This window comes from Papaver somniferum, chromosome 6, assembly GCF_003573695.1.
Source record: "Papaver somniferum cultivar HN1 chromosome 6, ASM357369v1, whole genome shotgun sequence".
Lineage (NCBI taxonomy): Eukaryota > Viridiplantae > Streptophyta > Magnoliopsida > Ranunculales > Papaveraceae > Papaver > Papaver somniferum.
In genome coordinates, this window is record NC_039363.1 from 97267224 (window position 1) to 97275388 (window position 8165).

Sequence of the window (8165 nt, forward strand, 5' to 3'; positions counted from 1 at the left end):
TTCGTCTACACGAATTCATCGTCTGAGCAATCACTCTCAACTGAGTAAATTCAATCATTCAGAACTTTCTTACGCAGAATACACAACACACCTACAATCTCGATCACCATTGATCTTACACATTTCTCAGCTTTCCTCCTATAGATCAACCCATCCTCTCTTGTGACGAATTGACTCTGAACGGCCATTGTCTTGGTTTAGTCCGGAGTCCTACAGATTGATCTCTAGAACTTAAAGCACTCCCTTCTTGCAGTACATCTGTGTGAGGTTGAGCATTTTCTCGTTTCAAGGAGTCCTCGCACGGTCATCTCCTCAATTCCGTAAAAACCAGCAAATCGTTTTTCCACATCTACAGATTGGCGACCACAGTGGGAGATTAATCTCTCGGTTGCAATCTCAGTATTCACAAAGATGGCTGGTCTTAGGTCTGGGTTAGTTACAGGTTCCAACAAAAATGACGCTAGCACTAGCAACAATAACAATGAGGATATCCCGGAAACCATTCCGGCCCCTAACAGTGACGGTGGTAACGTTATTCCTCCTCACGCTAACATGGAAGATCATCCCTTGTTCGGCCGACACCCTGAAGAAGCCAGGGGAAATCCACCACCTACCATGGATGATCTCATCAAGGTGCAAGAGACTCTTGCAAAGAATCAAACTGACATGGATGCAACACATAAAGAGCTATTGAATCATCTCAAGACCCTCACTGACAAGATTTCAGAGAAGACTCAAGGAAAAGGAAAAGAAAAGGAAACGTCCTCAGATACTGATCAAAAAGTAGTTCCAATTTATACAATGGATGACAGCGAAGTTCGAAAATCTGCATACGATCCATCAGCGAAGGAATCATCAAATTTCATTACTCGGGAAGATTTGGAACGCCTCTTGGAGAACCATGGAAAATATAAGACGTCACATGTCCATCGTCACCAGCCTCCATACCCTGCTGCTATACAAAGGATTCCTCTTCCGAAAGGTTATATCTCTCTAACCTTCACTTTGTATGACGGAACAGGCAATGATCGGGAGCATGTTTCTCGGTTCCTGGAAGCCTTGGATGAACATGAGCATAACCATGTTGTTCGTCTCAAATAATTTTCAAAGTCCTTGAAAGGCAGGGCATACACCTGGTACAATAACATCGCACCAGGAACTATCAACAATTGGGGAGAAATGATTAACGCCTTCTACAGAAAGTACTTCTTTGTGTCAGAGCAAGTTAATCTCTCTGATCTTGGAAGAGTGTTTCATAAGAATAATGAACATCCCAATAACTACGTGAAGAGATTCAGAGTTCAGGCCCTGGACTGTCATGATCCAAACGTCACGGAGCAAAAACTGGTAGACTTGTGTATCAACGGCATGATCCCTGTATGTAGAGCTTTATTGGAAAATCTTCGTTTCCACACTTTTACAAAGCTCCATGAAGCGGCGAAGATATCGGCAACTACTGCACCTGCTGTACTGGAAAGAACAAAAGTTACAAAGGCTGAGGAACCACGAGACACTCGAGGTAGCAGTCGTCTGATCAACAAACAGTACAATCTCCAACTTTTTACAAACGCTGTCGCAGAAGGGAGCAAACAAAAAGCCGAACCACCGCGCAAGCATACCTCCAATCCTTCAAAATAACAAAGGAAGGATAAGCAACATGCACAAGCCCCTGACCAACGCACAAGGACTCCTGATCAAGACGCACCTGACTTTCCCCTTGCCATTGAAGAAGTGATCGAGCTCCTGGATGCTTGGATCCAAGATGGTGCAATCAAGTTTCCATATGTCAAGAAGGAACCAACTGAATAAGACATGGAGAGTCCTCGTTACTGTCGCTTCCACAGGTTCTTCAATCATCCCACCAGTGACTGCAGAGTCTTGAAACGCATATTCAGGGAAAAGGTTGAATCGGAAGAGCTCAACTTGGGGACTGAAGGAGTGCACAGAGACCCTCTCCCAGTCAGGAATTTCTCCATCTCTGAACAACCAGTTAAAGAAGCAGTTCAGTCATTGATCGAGCATGCTGTGAATTGATTTATCTATCGAAAGCGCAAAGGGGAGACATGTTCATGGCTTTGAACCATATAGTATCCGGGAAACGTTTAACGATTCCAGAAGTATCTCCTGAGCCTCCATCCACCGACAAAGAAATGTATAACTGGGGACTGCTCACCACAGTGTATATCAAGGGAAATGAATTCAAAAGAGCATTCTTTTATGTTGGTACTGCCATCAACATCATTACTTTGAAAACTCTCAGAGCTGCTGGCATCACTCGACAAGAAGAGACTCATGCTCCCATGACAATCAGGGGTCACGAAGGGACAGTCAGAGATGCGTACGGCTACATCACCCTTAAGATCAGAGAAAACTCGGTTTGTAATGAAGCCAAGTTTTATATAATCCGGGAAGATCCAGGATATGACATGATTCTTGGACGACCTTGGGTTCATGCTGGAAAAGTGACTCTAATGCCTTAAATTGAAGAAAGCTCTGACTCAGAACAAATAGAAGATATTCCATCATTTAAACACCTGAAGGAAGTTAAAGCTTTGGTGTAATTAGCACATAAACCTGGAGAAAGCGCACACTCTTTCATCGAAAGGTTCCGTACTCAGGAAAGTCTGATTCCTCTTCATACGCCTATACTACCAATGTTTAATTATGTTGGTATGGTTCGAGGACTTCTTCCCACTAAAAACTTAGTAATCACAAAAATCTACGAGTGGATATATTCACCTCAACAATATTATACCAAATTGTTGAGCACAGAGCCCCGTCAAATCGATCATTCTATCAAGAGGTTCATTGCTGAAGATATGGCTAAGCATGACAGACAGTACTCTGGATACTCCCCTTTGCATGAGTATCCATATGTTCCACAGCCTTGGAATCCCGCCACACGAGGAGTTCCAAATTAGCAGAAGATATTCAAGGCGCGGACAACTAAGCCTAACAAATTTTGTGAAGGAAACCTAGTTCTCAAAGAAACTTAACGCAACCTCAACTCTGAAAGAAATTCCAATTGGTAAGGGCCATTTGTGGTTGCTAAGTCCAACACATATGGTAGGACCCTACCAGTAATCCACGAAAATTGGCTTAAGGCATTTGACGCCTGAAATTATTGGACGTCTAAAGTACTAGGCGTTTGAGCATTCATGACGCCTGGGATTTGGTATTTAGGATTTTCTTTCATTGTATTTCAATTTCTGCAAAATGTTTGCAATACTTGCATTCAGTATTTGAATTCAACAATTTATCAAAACTCAGTTCAATCTACTTAAATAAAATCTCTATTAAATCTAAAAGAAAATCCTCAATCATTTACCAATCCAAAACCAATAAATATCAAAACCAAAATAAAACCTCATATCTCTCAGAAGTTCAGGAGTTCAGAAGTTCAAGAGATTATGAAAAGAAATCAAAGGAAGTCAACAGAGAAAGACTTTTGCTCCTCTGCATCCTTCAAGATTTCCAAATCCGCCTTCTCCAGGTTCAGCGCCTCGGTCAGCTTAGCAGTCTTTTCCTCCTTCTCCATCACAGTATTATAGGGAAATGGTATGTTATTCTTACATGAGTCCTTAATAGCATTTATTTTATTACGAAGCCACTTCACGTTGAAGCCAAGTCTTTCAGAATCCAAGTTGAACTCCCAATCAAAGAGTACATCTGGAGTAACAATACTAGCCCTGGCGCATATATCACTTACAACACGTTAACAGTATTTCTAGCCCTGGCACATATATCACTTACAACACGTAAGATGACACTTACTTGCATTGTTAAAGCATAAGCACGTCCAGGATCTCTAGTAACGATGATGTGACCAAACTTCCTCCATATCTTCTCGTACAAGCCTGCATATCCAATAGGAACGCTGAATCCACCAACTAATTCATGATATGGAAGCGATGCGTAAAATAGAGGATCAAAAGCAAATCCCGCACTTGTATATTCATGCACCACTATACGGTTATCAATTACTAGAGCAACTTCTACAGTCATGGCAGTTGTTTCTTCAGTCTCCTCTACTTGTGGCTCGGTTTCTTCTACTACTGGAGTAGCAACAAGCGAGGTTTCCATAACTTCAGTAACAACCCTCTCATGGCCTTGAAGTGCAGGGATGGTTGTCTCTTCATCAATAACTCCATGGCTGCTCGCGTTATCATTATTGATCTCAGTATCCTCAACTTCGGTATTTGGTACCTAACACGAAGATTACATGAGGTTAGAGCAATCTAAACATGGAAACCAAATAGGATCATAAACTACAGCATACAAGCAGTCCAACATCATCAAGGTTCATCATTATACACTCAAGATGCGATCAAATAGCATGAAAGTCATAAAAATATGCTTGGCGGCAAGCTCATTTGAAGAGATTTTACTCTGCCCTGTACAAGATAAAAAACTGGGAGCAATATACAAGGAATCTGAGGATGGGTTATATGCCATTATCTTCGTATGGATGTCCTCTACAACATATCAAAATTTCATAACAATCCGATGAACGAGCAAGGAGACGTGGTCAAAACATTGGAAAACATGCAGTTTGAAAATGTTCTGAAAGCCTCCTGGAAGTTTACTGTTTCGCCTTTTTAAGGCCCTAAATGTGATCTGAACTCAAAAAGCTTCTTTGAAAAAGCTTGCAAATTCTCCGGGCTTAAAGATACATATGCAGACCATGAAAATCTGACTTCAAACGAAGACTCTACGGCGTTTTTACTAAAAGCTAAAGTCTGAGATTTTCTGGTGACGTATTTCGACAAAATTACTTGTATACTCACATGGATTCTCATTCATTCATTCACAAATCAAAAATTGCATACTTCTATGAAGAGGTTACAGGAGATATACTTACTTGGGGAGTCTCCGAAGCATTCAAGGAATTGGAATTGCCCGTGTCGGCATCAAGAGGCTCATTACTTCCATTCGGTTTCGAACCTTGAGAATTTTCTTCACCTCTGTTCTCCGAGGATGAATGGGAATCAGCACTCTCCTCTTCCATGACGATATCCTCCTGAATATATTCTCAAACAATTAGCATTTTATATATGAAGCATCATATGCGGCTATGTAGAGGAATACTCACATCATTTTCTTCTTGAACGCTCAAATCAGAAATTGAATGCCCAGCAGCAGAGAATTGAAGACCGTCAATACTTGACGGAGCAAAGTTCTGTAACCAAATATCAAATATTGGATTTACGATCCTAGTAATACGGATAGAAGAAGTCACAGCGGAAAAGTGTTGAAAACTCACCAAAGAAACAACCGGGGACTTTATGGTGTTAGGAAGCGGCTTACAATTCTTGTTCCTACCTTCTCTACCATGAAGGACTGTTTCTGCTTCCGAAAAATTCATTTCAAGACGAGGTCTCACAGCACGACCGTCCTGCAAAAAGAAATTGAGGTGATAATCAAAGGAAATTATTTTAATTTTATGAAGAATATGCAAAAAGATACATACTGGTGAACATCCCGGAGATGTATTTCTCTTATCGCCGCCGGAGATATGTTTCAATATTGGTCGAGAAGCAATCATATCAGCAGAAGGAGGCTCTTTCACTAAAGGTTGGCCAACCATTACGAAATCGTGTAAACGCTCAATCTGCTGATCCCAGAAGTCTATGTAACCTGGAGTTACGTATGTAATTCTTTCAGAACCAGGGAACCAGTAAGAACCTCTTTCCACACGTGTACGATCTAAACAGGTTCACTGGTGGTTTCTTCCTTCGAAAAGTTGGAACACATTGATCCATGCCTATCTGACGAGCCACTCTATCAATGTTATATTCTTCTACTGAAAAGTCTCCATATATTGTTGATATCAAGTGACCTGGAGTACAACTCAACATAAAAGATCTCTCTCCATCGTTCAAGTCAACGCCAGATTTCAAATTCATACTTTCTTCGGTGTTGAAAGTTTGCAACTGAGAAACATAAGGAGGAATCAGCACCCAGGGGCGGAAATTAAACTTAGATTCATTATCTAACACATCAATGAAACGTGTCTTGGATTGAGGTTGCTTCGTAGACCAGCGCATAATCCTAGCATTATCCCTCTCAGGAAAAATTCGGCGAGAATCAGCAGCATTCATCCCTTGAAAGATGCTGCGGGGAATAGGTGCATAACTATTGAAGCATTCCCACATAAAGGCCTGGAGAAACATCGTATTGGCATAGGATTCAATCTTCATAAAGCCGTTCGAAACACTGGAGTCTATAACCAAGGAAACCAGGTTAGAGTACAAAGAACCCAAGAATAGACTACATATGGGAAGTTGTTCACCTTGTGCCATCTTAATAGCAAAAGGGATTACAAATGGTTTTAGCAAAGTTCCGATGTCTTCAAACACGCCCCTGGACATCCATAAACACAAGAAAGCAGCAATAGATAACATACCGTCAGGTTCATCAAGAGGGGTATCTCGTGGCCACCAGTGGGCATAACAACCTTTGCCAGACGCCTTATTAATTCTCTCCATCTCAACTGTCAAGATGTTGGAAACTGCTGTCTCCTCTGCTGAAAGCTCTTCAGGAAAGTTACCTGTAATAGGGAGATGCAACAAAGAAACTACATCCTCTAAAGTAATGGTAAACTCTCCCCATCTGCATATGAAGGTATGGGTTGGAATGCACCAGCGAGCAAGAAGAGCTACAATACCTCGCGCATCATGGAAAATGAACAAGTCTCCAGATGCTTGGATGGCCCTGGTCACCTGTGGTCTATCCAACATGGCTCTAACACGAGGAAAACCTAGCATATGTCTCGCCCATCCAGAGAATTTTTCTAAAGGTCATCGAGAAAGCTTGAATTCTATAATTGACGCAAGAAAAAGTCCTCGTTCAAGACAAAATCGAATAGCTGCTCGAAGAGTCACTAGTTTCTTCTGAACAACCTCTCTGGGATTTATTAGAAGAATAAATGCTGGAGATTGAAGACGTTTTTCAGTTCCTTGCTGAACCTCGAAAAATGCATCATCTATATTTGTAACGTTTTTGAGCCCGGGAGTTTCTTCTTCTTTTTCACCAGCAAAAGTCTCGTACATGCATGTATCGTCTCTGGAGGCATCATTTTCTTGGGAGTCAGACATCCTTGCGGAGTAGCTGTAATGTGCACAAAGCATTCTACTTCAGCGTATCATCATACAAGGTGCAAACTTCGACAATATGATGGAGTTATGTAATATGACAACAGACTACTTATGCAGACATCTACAAAACGGTAATTCTTAACTCTTACCTCTTTACAATTTCACTAAAACGGTAATTGTGATATAAGAGTTAACACTCCAAATTAGTTCGTTCTTTGAAACCTGCAATAACGAACAAAACATTATTATTTGAAAATGGGAACTGATTTTTCAAAAAATCATGAACATAATTTTCATAGTATAAACATCCACAGCTGGGCTATGAACTTTACACCAAGACAATATTTCGTCATAAGTAAATTGTCTAATTTCGAGGGTTACTCAAAATCCATGTTTTGATTTTACGATATAAAAATTAACGTGAATAACTCACGTAAATTTTCAATTTTTATCTAACGTGAGCAAACTCACACAAATAAATATATGGTATTATATGTGTCACGGTTTCAAAAAAAAAAAATCCAGGTCACGATTCCATAAAAAATCTCTTTTCTTTCGTACGAGCATTTTTCTTTGAAACGAAGGTTTATTTCGGTTTTGTAAAAAGTTCACACCTTTAAAAATAAAGTTTTGGTTTCCATGAAAACTCATAAGAAAAACTTTATCACTGGACACATGTCTTTTTCAAAAGGAAAATCTCTCTCAAGTTAGGGATTATTGCTAGTCTTTTGAACTAATGATCGAATGAACGTACGTTTAATAAAATAAGGGTTTTCAACAAAACTCACACTCGTATATACACATAATTTTAACATGATCAAAGCAGGAACAACTCATGAAATAAGCAAAAAAAAAAAAATTTAGCCGCGTACCTGGTCGGCGCCGGCCGGAAGTTGGCCGGACGGTGGTCGCTCCGGTCGGATGGCGGTGGCGCTCTGGCAATTCTTTTTCCTCCTGCTGTTGACGTGAAGGAGGTGAGGTGATGAAGGTGGTGGTCGGTCCTAAGTGAAATAAAAAAAAGAGAGGGTTAATTCCCTTTTATATCAATTTTATTTCCAAAACCTAATT